This window comes from Monodon monoceros, unplaced genomic scaffold (genome assembly GCF_005190385.1).
Source record: "Monodon monoceros isolate NGI ecotype Baffin Bay Population unplaced genomic scaffold, NGI_Narwhal_1 Super_Scaffold_13, whole genome shotgun sequence".
Taxonomy (NCBI): domain Eukaryota; kingdom Metazoa; phylum Chordata; class Mammalia; order Artiodactyla; family Monodontidae; genus Monodon; species Monodon monoceros.
The window spans coordinates 52313583-52324976 of record NW_021703769.1 but is presented as its reverse complement, the minus strand read 5'-3'; the positions used below and the strand labels follow the sequence as shown (position 1 = coordinate 52324976).

General features: G+C 48.0%; 1 pseudogene across 1 annotated transcript; it reads left to right on the top strand.

Moving 5' to 3' along the window:
- Positions 1 to 7592: 7592 nt before the first annotated feature.
- On the top strand, positions 7593 to 7971 carry LOC114894955 (annotated as a pseudogene). The gene has a single exon (XR_003793361.1). The product of XR_003793361.1 is annotated as a dynein light chain Tctex-type 1 pseudogene (transcript).
- The last annotated feature ends 3423 nt before the right edge of the window (positions 7972 to 11394 follow it).

Below are 11394 nucleotides of genomic sequence, written 5' to 3'. Positions count from 1 at the left end.
TCTTCTGCATTTCCTGACCTGGGTCAGCTGGGTGAGGGTGAAGGCCTCAGCTGACACGTCTTGGGATTCCCCAGGCCCTGCAAGCACGGATTACAACTCCAACTCTGCCGCTTTTTAACTGCAGGACTTTAGACAAGTCACCTGACATCCCAGAATCCACTTCCTCCTTTGGAAAACAGAGACAGCATCGCCAACCTCCTACTTCGGGGTGTGTGAAGACAAGCCTGTTCACAGATGCCCAGGTCCCATAAGGAGCCATTTTACTGATTGTTTTGTTCCGTTTTGTAGGCACGGCGAGGGGCGGTGGTTTCTTTTATGTGGTATACTAATCAGGTTCATGTCATAATGATACAATCATCGTATTAACAATAGTGGGCATTTTTTTAAATGGGGAATCACAAAATGAATTCCCATGTACCTGGTATAATAAAATATTCCCCCGATTTCACGGACGAGAATGTTCATAGCAGCTTAATTTATGATAGCCTATAACCGGAAACTGCAAATGTTGGGTGGCAGTGTAAGGTCGGATCTTAACAAACGGCACTGCGAAACAGAGGAAAGCTTCAAGTGAGCTTTATTAGGGAGCGCTCCCGGGCGAGGTTCACTGGTCCGAGAGAAAGGGGCCAGAGAAGTCGCACCCGAGCGAGGGTTGGGCAAGATTTTATAGGGGAAAAAGGGAAAGGGGTGTGGTGAATATGGGAGGGCGCAGGGTATTCCTTATTTGGTGGTCTTTTCGGGTATCCTGGGGGACCGTTGGTCCCGCCCCTCGAAAGGCGGGAAGGCTGGGCTGGGTTCAAAGTCCCCAGGTCAGTTTCTGGAACTGGGTGGTCCGGAACGTCGCCAGGGCAGTTTCTGGAACTGGGTGGTCCGGAGAATTTCGTTCTGATGCAACCTGTGAATCTGAATGTGTTCCCCTGCCTCGGGCCAGTTGGCCTTACAGGCAGGAGAGTGGATAAGCTATGGCAGAGTCACACAATGGACCACTCCTGGGCAATAAAAATGAACCTACTACTGATAAACACAGCAGCATGGGTGAGTTTCACAGACCTAATGGAGAGTGAAAGAAGCCAGCAAGCAAAGAGAATGCACCCTGTGGATGCCCTTTTACAGAGTTCAAGAACAGGAAAGATCAATTGAAGGTGATGGAAATAAGATTTGTGCTTTTGGGCAAGGGCTGGGAGTGCCGCTGGGGAGGGGCATGAGGGAGCCTTCAAAGAATTGAAAATGACCTATATTTTGATCTGGGCGAGGTTACACAGGTGTACAGCTTTGTAAGATTCTTTGAGCCATACCCTTCAGATTTGTGCACGTTACCGTAGCCACGTTATACTGCAAGTATAAAAATCTTAGATGGTGAAGAGAAATTTTAAAAAATTAAAATAGGAACAGTATACAACTAATAATGCCTGCTTAAAAATCAGTACTGCAGTTATTTAAAATTATTTATGAGAATATTTGCTAGGTTTCAATATTTCAAGAATGCAAATTCCCAATAATGGCTATTTTGTTGTTGTTGTTGCTGCTGCTGTTAAAAATGCACATTAGGGGCTTCCCTGGTGGCGCAGAGCTGAAGAATCCACCTGCCAGTGCAGGGGACATGGGTTCCAGCCCTGGTCCGGGAAGATCCCACATGCCGCGGAGCAACTAAGCCTGTGTGCCACAACTACTGAAGCCCGTGCGCCTAGAGCCCGTGCTCCACAGCAAGAGAAGCCACCACAATGAGAAGCCCGCGCACCTCAACGAAGAGTAGCCCCCAGTCGTCGCAACTAGAGAAAGCCCGCACGCAGCAACGAAGAATTAATGCAGCCAAAAGTAAATAAATAAATAGGGGGGGAAAGCACATTAAGGGACTTCACTGATAGTCCAGTGGTTAAGTCTCTATGCTCCCAATTCAGGGGACCCAGGTTCAATCCCTGGTCAGGGAACTAGATCCCACATGCCGCAACTAAAAGCCCGCCCGCATGCCTACACTAAAGATCCCGCATGCTGCAACGAAGATCTTGCATGCGGCAACAAAGATCCCATGTGCCGCAACTAAGACCCAGCACACACAAATAAATAAATATTAAAAAACAAACAATCTCTGTGAGATTTATCCCTCCATCATTCTGTTGATCGACATTGAAATTGTTTTTAGGTTTTATCATTACAAAGAACACTGCTCTGAACAGAGAGGAAGTCTTTATTATTTACAAAATTAGCATATATTAAGCCTTTATTATGTGTCAGGCATTCTATTGCCTATTTAAATCACAACAGCGCCTATCCCAGGTGTTACTATCCTCATTTTACTAAACTGTTATTCTTACGTTCTCCCTCCTTCACCCCAGCCGAATCAGCCCCAGGGCCTTGTGGCTTCTGCTTTAGGAATCTGGGTCAGATCCCTGCTTCTATGACTACCACCATCACTAGTATTACCTCAACTTCGGGCCCCAGGAGCTTCCAGCTGCTCTCACTGCTCCTCTCTAGATCTGTACTCCACAAAGCTTCCTCTCCTGTCAGGACACTATCCTGCTTAAAACCCCAAACTCTATTGGTTTCCCCTTGCTCTTAGGATATAACCCTCAATCCTCACAGGAGCCGCCCAGGCCCTCCTGCTCGGTCTCACCTCTCCAGCCTCATCTCCCAAGCTTGGCCCCCTGCACCGGGGCCACAATGGTCTCCTTTCTGTCCCGCAAATGCACCCCGATCTCTTGGGCCTCAGGACCTTCACACCTGCGGTTCCTTCTGTGTGGACCCCTCTTCCCCCATTCCTCAGGCTAACTCTAAGATACCTCCCTTCCTCTGCTCAACTGTCACATCCATCCTAAGAGAGACAGGTCCTCTCTTCTCTATCCGTTTGGCAGCATTCACCAAAGAGGTGACTAAACAATTATTTGTGCAATTATTTGTCCGCTGTATGCCTCTCTTTGCAGAATGTAAGTTCCATGAAAGAAAGCACTTGTTCACCACCGCCGCCGAAACCCCAGCACCTAGCAGAGCTGGCAGATGTGATCGCTCATATGTGGCTTTAAAAAATATATGTATGAATGGATGAAAGGATTTTGAACGACTTAACGTCGCCCATTCACACATGTGGAAACTGAGGCTAAGAGCACGCAAGGGACTGGCCCGTGGCCTCGGCAAGGACAAAGTCGCGGCCAGAGGCTTCTCCCCAGCCCCTCGGAAGGCCACCTACAAGACAGACCCTCAAGGCAACGTGACCCCGCCCCGCCCCAAAGGGTCCCCTGGGTATCTGCCAGTCGGGCGCGGCGCGCAACACGCTGGAGAAGTAGTCCGGCCGCTCCCCGATTCCGGCGCCCGCGACTTCCGCTTCCGGCGGGCACAGTCCTCGTGCGAGGCTTTGGGAAAGACGTGCGAGACCGTGGCGGTCGGTCCGTTCTTGGTCTCTGTCGCTGCGCGGCGGACGCTGTCCTTGGTTGTGCGCTGAGTTCGGTGCGCTGGGGCTCCTTCCCGGGCGCGGAGGTTGAAACTCCGGGAAGGGAGGTGATTTGCGTGCGGCCGCAGTCTTTGGGGCAGAGGCGGGACTCGAATAATGGCTGCCTCCCCTTCCCGCCCTCTTTTCGCTGTGGCGTCACCGGGCGCGCTACAGAGCGAGTTCAACCAAAAGGACAGGGAGAGAGTCAAGGGTAGCCGACTGAGTCAGGCCTTAGGATGTCTGCGATTTTATTACTGGCTAGAGTGGATTAACCCGGGACTTAGGAGCTGTAGTTTTGGAATCAAGAATTTGTGTTCCAGGGACTTCTTTGATGGCGCAGTGGTTAAGAATCCGCCTGCCATTGCAGGGGACACGGGTTTGATCCCTGGTCCGGGAAGATCCCACGTGCCGCGGAGCGATTAAGCCCGTGCGGCACAACTACTGAGCCTGCGCTCTGGAGCCCGCGAGCTACAACTACTGAAGCCCGAGTGCCAGGAGCCCGAGCTCCGCAGTAAGAGAAGCCACTGCAATGAGAAGCCCACGCACTGCACCGAAGAGTAGCCCCTGCTCGCCGTAACTGGAGAAAGCCCGCGCGCAGCAGCAAAGACCCAAAGCAACCAAAAATAAATAAATTTATTTTTTTTAAAAATTGTGTTCCAGTCCCATTGCTGTCACTTCCTAGCCATATAATCCCCCGTGGGTTCAATACCTAAAACTCTCAGAGATTCAGGGTTTTTTTTTTTTTAACCTATAAAGATACAGTACCTCTGGCCTTACTAAATTAAGAACAAACGGAGTGCGAATGCGTATTGTCTGGTGATCAGAAATTGATGGCCATTATTTATCAGGAAGAAGAAGGCAGGACAAGGAACTGGGGTTAGAAGTTGTCGGGGTTTTGAGGAGAAAGGACTAGGCCTTGACATGGGAGTCCTTTATCTCCCAGGCAGAGGGTAGGCAAAGGCACTTGGCCTCTCTTTTGCAGTCTTACTGTGGACAACTTCTGACTTTGGAACCTCCAAAGGGCACGTCCTGCTTCTCCAGAGCACTCTTCTCTGTCAGGGATAGGGAGCCGGGTTACCCTGGAAGTGGTGGCAAAGATTCTTTTCTCGACCAGACTCTATTCAGGCTCCTTTGAACTCTCTTCTCAACTAGGCCCTGACTTTTGGGCTTCCATGTTCATCTCTGCATTGTTCACTTGTAGCCAGTTTAGCCAGAACCACCTGCCCCCACCCCAACTGGGTTCCTTATCCTCCCGCATTCCCCAGGTGATTGATGTCTGATCACCCTGGCCTTCCTAAAGCAAGAAACCCCTCTTACCCTGATGCTTCCTTTTGTTAATTTTCCAATGCCTCCCCCGAGCCCTGCACCTTGGCTATAAGTTCGCATCTTTCCTTGTTGTATTCAGAGTTGAACCTGATCTGTCTCCACTGCAAAATCCCACTGCAGTATAACAGGCAAGAACCTTTGTATTCTATTACAGGTTAATCACTAAAGGGATGACGCCTATAAGCTTAAATTATCCATAATGGCCCATCTCTAGGAACCCTGCCTCCCAGGTAATTAGCATTAAGCTAAAATACCTTTGTTTAGCTCACAGGAAACATTCCTCACCAGACCCACCTGTGAATGACTGAAAGAAATTAACACATCCCCTCCGGAGGCTAGCCAGAACCAGGAAATTTTGACTTTACTCCCTCTCCTTTTAATATAAAAAGAAGTCTGAATTCTAACTCAGGCAAGATGGTTCTTTGGGACCCGAGTCCACCATCTTTTCAGTCTGCCAGCTTTCTGAATAAAGTCTCTGTTCCTTGCCCCAACAACTCGTCTCTTGATTTATTGGCCTGTTGTTCAACAAGCAGTACAAACTTGGACTCAGTAACCTCAGTGGTCCCTAACAAGTGCCATGAATAATTTTTTTCTTTAAAAGTGGTGAAAGAAGCCCATTCCTCAGCTGTGCCTCTCTCTGTGTGTCTGTCTCTGTCTCTCACAGGCTGGCTCTCCTCTGTGTGGTTGGCTTCAGCCCACAGCAGATTTCTTGGAGGAAGCGGGACATTTTACCTCTATTTCTCTTCTCTTAGCTCTGGCATCCTCCCCTTTTAAGAAAGCCTTTGGGGCTTCCCTGGTGGCGCAGTGGTTGAGAGTCCGCCTGCCGATGCAGGGGACACGGGTTCGTGCCCCGGTCCGGGAAGATCCCACATGCCGCAGAGCGGCTGGGCCCGTGAGCCATGGCCGCTGAGCCTGCGCGTCCAGAGCCTGTGCTCCGCAACGGGAGAGGCCACAGCAGTGAGAGGCCCGTGTACCACAAAAACAAAAACAAAAACAAAAACTTTATTGCTAAAATATGCTAACCATCATCTGACAATGCAGGGTGGCCACAACCCTTCAATGTGTAAAAAATGCGATATCTGCAAAGCTCAGTAAAGTGAAGTGCAATGAAACGAGGTCCGCCTGTACATCCTTGTTTGTGCCAGACACAGCCCAGAAACGTGTTGGTGGGTTTGGTTTATGTCACACAAGATTATGTCACACAAGATTTAAACCCAGTTTGAGTCTACATTCAAAACTGGGAATTTTCACTTAAATATCCAGATATCTGGCTTCTGGGGAGTGATCAGATTGGCAGGCAGTGTGGGGCCTGCATACCCCACTGCTTCCCATGGCCTTGACACTGAGGCCTTGCACCTGCTCCACCTGTCACGACAGCACTGTTGTGTCTCTTGTAGAGAGAAATTCCCCACATTCACATCATTCTCACACACGGTAATAGAGAAGAAAGAGCAAGAGGGACATGTGTTTTAAGAAAAATGGGAGAGAGCCCATGTCTTTGCGGAAAACAAGAATATTCCAGAATGTTTGGTGCACAAATGCATGTCTGTGTCGAAAGCCCAGTCTTGCCTTCCCCCCCCCCGGCCCTTGTGGGTGTTTGAGCAGGTGTGGGTGGTGGTCTGAGGGGAATCTTCTGCCCTCAGAGTCTAGAGTGGGTGGTGGTCTGAGGGGAATCTTTTGCCGTTCCAGGGACTGGTGGTGTTTGTGGGTCTGGCTGTGTGCTATGGACTGAACTGTGTCCCCGCAGAACTCATGTTGAAGCCCTAACCCCCAACGTGACTATATCTGGAGACAGGGTCTATAGGAGGTAACTAAAATTAAAGGAAGAAAGGCATCACTGTCTCTTTCCACCAAGTGAGGACAGAGAAGGCACCATCTATGAGCCAAGAAGACAGTCTTCACCAGGAACCGAATCTGCTGGCACCTTGATCTTGGACTTCCTGCCTCCAGAAGCATGAGAAATAAATGTCTGTTGGATAAGTGCCCAGTTTGTGATGTTCTGTTACAGCAGCCTGAGCAGACTATGACACTATGTGTTTTTTCCAAGAGAAGGGTGTGAATCTTCACCCTATTCTGAGCCACATCTGGGCCGACCGCGAGCAGGGGAGTTTAGCATACGTCATCCCCACGGGTAAGGATTTCTGAGCATGCCTGGTGGGCCTTGATTCCCCTTCTTCCTCCACACTCCAGGCTTTCTCTGTGATGCCTTCATCCTACAGGCAACTCTCCCTCAAAGGAATTATCATGTTTTGCACACCTGTTCTTGCCCATCTGCTTCTTTTTTTTTTTTTTTAAAGATTTATTTATTTATTTTTTGGCTGCGTTGGGTCTTCGTTGCTGCACATGGGCTTTCTCTAGTTGTGGCAAGCAGGGGCTACTCTTCATTGCGGTGCACAGGCATCTCATTGTGGTGGCTTCTCTTGTTGTGGAGCATGGGCTCTAGGTGCACGGGCTTCAGTAGTTGCAGCACGTGGGCTCAGTAGTTGTGGCACAAGGGCTTAGTTGCTCTGAGGCATATGGGATCTTCCAGGACCAGGGAATTGAACCTGTGTCCCCTGCATTGGCAGGAGGATTCTTAACCACTGTGCCACCAGGGAAGTCCTACCCATCTACTTCTCATTTAACTTGCTGGCTGCAGGGAAAAGACAAAGTTTCAAATGCTGGGTGGTTCGAGGTGTAAACAATGGCTATCTCCTGCCTCCCTGTTAATTGATGTATCCTCTTGTCTAAAATTTAATAATGGAACCAAAACACAACCAGACTACAAGGAGAGATTTCACAACATTGCACAGCAAGCCCTCTCATCCTTCATCCTTCCTGTTGATGAGAATAATAACAGAGGGAGGCAGAGGCAAGGCGCCGAAGGAAAGATGGAAGACTACCAGGCTACCGAGGAGACTGCTTTTGTTGTTGATGAAGTGAGCAACATTGTAAAAGGAAATGTTGCTCACTTCATAGAAAGTGCCATCGGTGGCAACGCCTATCAGCACAGCAAAGTGAATCAGTGGACCACAAACGTAGTGGAGCAAAGCTTAAGCCAACTCACCAAGCTGGGGAAACCATTTAAATACATTGTGACCTGTGTAATCATGCAGAAGAACGGAGCAGGATTGCACACGGCAAGTTCCTGCTTCTGGAAGAGCTCTACTGATGGGAGCTGCACTGTGCGATGGGAGAACAAGACCATGTACTGTATTGTCAGCGCCTTCGGGCTTTCTATTTGACCGCCTCGTCCAGCCTGTGATCTTTCTCCTTTTGTCCCAACATTTCTCTTCCATCTTCTAACCACCAGCCATCTAGTCAGTGATCACCTGTCTCACTCTCTTTAAGTGTGTTTTTGTGACGCTCTCAAAATGTAGAGAAAAAAACCAAATAACCACACTGTCCTGTGACCTGCACACCCTAAGTCAGAGGAATCATCACTGAAGGTAGTCAGGAGCCTGTCCTGCCACTTGTCTTAACTTTGAATGTTTCTTTTCAAAGGTACTAAAAGCCGAAACCTGCTAGTGTGAAACTTTCTCTACTCTCTGAGATGATTCAAATACACTAATTTTCCATAAAAAACAAAACAAAATAAAACAAAACGACTACTGTTTACTGAGTGCTCCTATGTTTCACCTTAGAGCAAAGTATTTTAATGTGCTGTGTCATTTAATTGTAGTAAGTATCCTCTGGGAAATAGGTACCATTAACCCCCATTTATATTATTGTCGGAATCAAGTTTGTGATAAGGTTGGGCAGCAGAGTTCAGTGTCTGAAGAACAAATTACACCCCATTATTTATTCAGTCGTTCAGCAAATATTTACTGAGCATCTACTTTATGCCAAGCAGATCTGCCTATTGTGCTGAGAAAACCAGAGGGGCCCTGGTTGGTCACCTCAAAGGAGAATCTTGGGACAGGACCAGAGTCTTCTGAGATACAGTTTGGATATTTACTCCAAGACAGAGCTCTGATTACCTGGCTGGCATTCAAGTTTGCCTTTAGGGGAGCGGTCTGAGCAGCAGGCTCTGGGGCGTACTTGCCCAAGTCTGTCTCGGCTCTTCTACTTTCCTAACTGTGTGGCCTTGGGCAGGGCTCTGCCCCTCTGTGAGCCTCAGTTTATTCATCTAAAACGTGCATAATAATGATATCCACACAATAGTCATTGTGAGGATTTAAGTAGCACAGTAAAAACACAAGTACCGTGGACTTAGGAAGTACTTAAAAAACATTAGCTTTTATTGTTAGCTCGCAAATGCCTTATAAAAAGTGTGAAAAACACCCATTACCTATCAGGTTTTGAAAACTGTAGCTCACTGATGACTCTGCTAGATAATTTAGTTGAATTAGCTAAACTGTTTGACTTGTACTGAATTGTTGGTTCTCAGTCATTTGGACTTTGGGAAATTGCTACCAACGATGACCCACACTTGTAAAGTGCTTGATAGTAGACCATCTCCTCCCAGCCATAATTAAGTATAAGAGTAACTGTGAGCTGAACCAACACCCAGTACGTGATTATGGATTATGTACCATCAGCCTGGAGATCATCTTCCCCTCTGTCTTCAGAGGAGGATCTACGTGTGCCTCTCAGTTGTTTGCCAACTTCTGTGAGTGTAAGGCTGCCATTTTAACTCAAACTGTTTTGTAAACTCCATAAACACTATGAAAACAAGCTACATTTATAAGAATAAACAGTGGCATGTGATTATAGATATATATATATATATATAACTGTAAATACTTTTAATTCATACTGTAAACAATGCTTGGCGCCTGAATGAGTTGTGGACCTCTTACAGGAACTCCACAGGCCCAGGCATCCAAGATCCACAAATCTTGAGGCCTGCAGACTTCATCCCAGTGTGGTTACAGGTCATGAGCTGATGTTTATGGAGCATCTGTTATGTGCTAGACATCATCATAGGTCCTTTACAAACATAATGTCATCGAAGCCTGTCTGTCAGCTCTCAGAAGTTGGAGCTATGACAATCCCCATTTTACAGACGAGGCAAAGGTAAGGCTTACCCAGTTAGTAAGTGGTGGATCTGAAGCACTGGTTTGGGTGTGCATCAGGGTAGGCCCAAATTCATCCTGGTGTATGCTGGTTATGGACTGAATGCGTGTCCCCCTCAATATAGGATTAAGAAAGAAATCCTGGGCAAAGTAGAAGTTTAACCTTTAAATCTCTGTTGGCTCTACTCACTGAAAACTGCCCAGAGAGGAGAGGGCCAGGACTACGTTAGTCAGGCCTAGGTTAGTCAGGTCACTTCATGGACTTGCTAACTTGTGTATATCTGGCCCCGAGGAGATGATAAGAGATGCAAGGCCAGGACCCCACCGCTAACCAGGAGGCAGATAGAAACAGGAAGTTGTGCGGCAGCTTTGAAAATGCTGCTGTCCCCACACCTGTCCGCCCCTCCAGACTGAGCCAAGAGTGTCTCTTCTGTTTTCCTCCTTTTCCCTCTTCCACTTTTGTCTATCTGTCTTCTTCCTCCCCCACTACACACCCATCTGTGACTTCTTCAAATTACCCCTTTCCACGCCCTCCTCCTGAGGCTGATGGAATGGCAGGCTTCTTGTGTTTGGCTTGAGTGCCAGTGCTCTGAATGGCTCTGCACCTTTGTTCCCTCTAAGATCCCGGCTCTCCTGACCCGTTAACTGATGTATCCTCTTGTCTGTCTAAAATTTAATAATGGACCCAAAACACAGGTTCCAAGGAGAGATTTCACAGCATCGCACAGCAGCCCAAGATTATAAGGCGAAAATGAGGCATATGTGGTCCTGCTTTCCTCAAGCCCCACCACAAGGCTGTCCTGAAATCTGGCGTCTTCCCTTTAATAGGTCCTGCCTTCCACCGGGGGTGTGTGTGTATGTGTCTCCAGAAATCAGTGGTGAGCAGCCCAGTTTCTTGTTCTGCCTGTGTGCTCACAAGAAAAACTGGATATTGGATATAGGGGGAAAAGTGGAACGCGAGAGAGAATGGAGAGTAGAAATGGAAGGAAAGAAAGAAGCCAGTGGGAGGGTTGATTGAGGTGCTAGGCCTGAGGATGCCAAAGCTGAAAAACTCAAGGGTTGTCTGGTTGTTAGTCAGTGATGATGTTTATGGAGCTCTCACTGCTAGGCACACAGCTCTCACCATGACCCTCTTCCTGCTCAGACCTCCCTACCTGCCTACACCTCCCTCCCCCAGGCTCCACAGGGACACCAAGGACTGACTGTCCAGTTCACTTCCTGCTCATCGTGCCTGCTTGGCACAAAGCAGAGCCCAATAAATACATATTTGTTGATCAAATTAACAAATGAAGAAATAAGCAATTGATAACGAAGATGTACCCAGCAAGAACTTTGTGAGTCTTCATTTTCCAGTCTCTAAAATTAAGGAGCTGGACCAAGACAGACACCTGGGTTCCAACCTCACCCCAGTTCTGCACTTACTGAGTGTTTGTGACCTTGGGCAGGTCACTGAAACTCTCTGCACCTCGGTTTCCTCACCTATAAAATAGGGATAATAGTACCCCCTTTGTTTCAAAGATGAACTGATTTAATACTTGCAAATCGCTTAGAACAGAGCCTGGCATATACACAGTACTATGTATGTAAAAAAGTAAATTTCCAGGGTCCCCTCCACCGTGGAGCGCCTCAGGCCTGGCAGGGTGGATGGAA